This window comes from Bicyclus anynana, chromosome Z, assembly GCF_947172395.1.
Source record: "Bicyclus anynana chromosome Z, ilBicAnyn1.1, whole genome shotgun sequence".
NCBI classification, from domain to species: Eukaryota; Metazoa; Arthropoda; class Insecta; order Lepidoptera; family Nymphalidae; genus Bicyclus; species Bicyclus anynana.
The window spans coordinates 5,948,150-5,949,964 of NC_069110.1; positions in this window are offsets into that span (position 1 = coordinate 5,948,150).

Below are 1,815 nucleotides of genomic sequence, written 5' to 3' on the forward strand. Positions count from 1 at the left end.
GCTCAACAGTAAGCCGAGTATGGGTTAATAATGAATATTGACATGCCTGTTAACTGCCCCGTTGGTGTGACTTCGAACCGCAAGGATTCAAGTTACGTGTAGTGGTATGAAATACTAAGCTTTTCTTTCTTCTAACATATTTATCAACAGTAAAAATTTTCAGCCCGATCCCGGTTATTATCATTATCATCATAATAAGATGATAATGATAATGACCTTACCGTGATAAATCATTATCAGCCTAACTTCCACTGAAAAAGAGTGGTGGGTCTAAGCTCCATAATCTCTCCCATATAATGAGAGAGGTCTGGCTCTGATAAAGGATGTTTAAATAGGCAGAATGATACTATGCCTCTGCAATATAGTCACAGAAATTGAAATGTAGGACGCAGTATTCTTCTTTAAATAAATTAAAACTTTCAAACGTCAAAGGTTTTTTATAGCAGCAAACTGTGAATAGGTACAATACCATCAACATCCTTATATTGTTTAATATCATTGTTATCCAAGAGTACCTATAAGTACTAATAATATAAATATGAATGGAATAAATAAGACCTTGAAGCATAACGCTACTTATTATCGTGGAAAAGTTAAATGTTAGAAATCGTTCGCTAAAATTATATTGAGAGTAACTATGTACCTCTGTACCGATTCTTAGATCTATATGGATATTATTATTTAATCGGATACTAATAAATCGTTTAAAGCTTTTTTACTTCTCAAAAACAAAAGTCAATGTTCCAAAATCCATAACGCTCCAAATTCTAATTCTCCAAAGTGTTAGAATCCAAAGTTATTAAAAAATATAATAATTTGAAGAATGACAATGAGTGTCAGTGTTTGACTGCCGCCATTTTGTTTTGGTATGCACGATTTTGACACCGCTAATGTTGTCCTACACATCGAGTCTCGATTCGATTTAAATCGATCTACTCTACACGATCGACTTGTTCATAATTGTTATTTTTTTTTATATAAATGCATAAAGTACTGTTATTGTAGAAAGGTTTAAAGAAAACCAAACATTATTAGTGAATACCGGCGCTGTTCTACTTAATAACATTATATTACCTACTTAAAATGTCATTTATTAAGTCATTAGCTAACCATTTCTAATATTTTTCCTACTATCAATAGCTTATTGCTAGTAACGGGAATTAGATTTTTTTTTTGTTAAACTATCAGATGTCGACTTAGGAACTGTTGGATTCGAAGGATGTTCTTGAACTTAAATAATGTTAGCTATAATTTATATTTCTGTCATTTGTCTGTCTATCTGTCTGTTAGTTTTGATAAAAATTCCTCAGTTTTAGATTATTTTCGTTTTTAGTATTATCTAATATACTATTTTTAGGGTTCAGTATATGGTATCAATAAGATAGTTTTGCCCTATCCGCCAGTCAGCCTACGGCTTAGCTCAGAGACTACTACTAGTAGAAATCTTTGGTTAATGAATGTGTACTACCAATTTAGACTAACTAACTTACTGTCGACAAAGTCATAAAATAAATATTTATTATGGTGCATATTCAGGTTTCAATACTCTCAGAATGAGAGGGAGTTATTATGGTTTAACGTGCTAATTTAATTTTACGGAACTCTACACTACGCGAGGGTCAATTGCTGGTTTAAACATTTTTAGTAATATTTGGCTTAGTTCAAATGTGTTTAATTTCAGTAATTGCAACAATGTTTAAATGCATATTTTGTTTTAAAAAATCAATTATCGATTCTACGTAGGTACTTACTAATTCAAATTTTAAAAATCGAATCGATAATCGAGATATTATGTTGCTGCAACCACTAGTCACC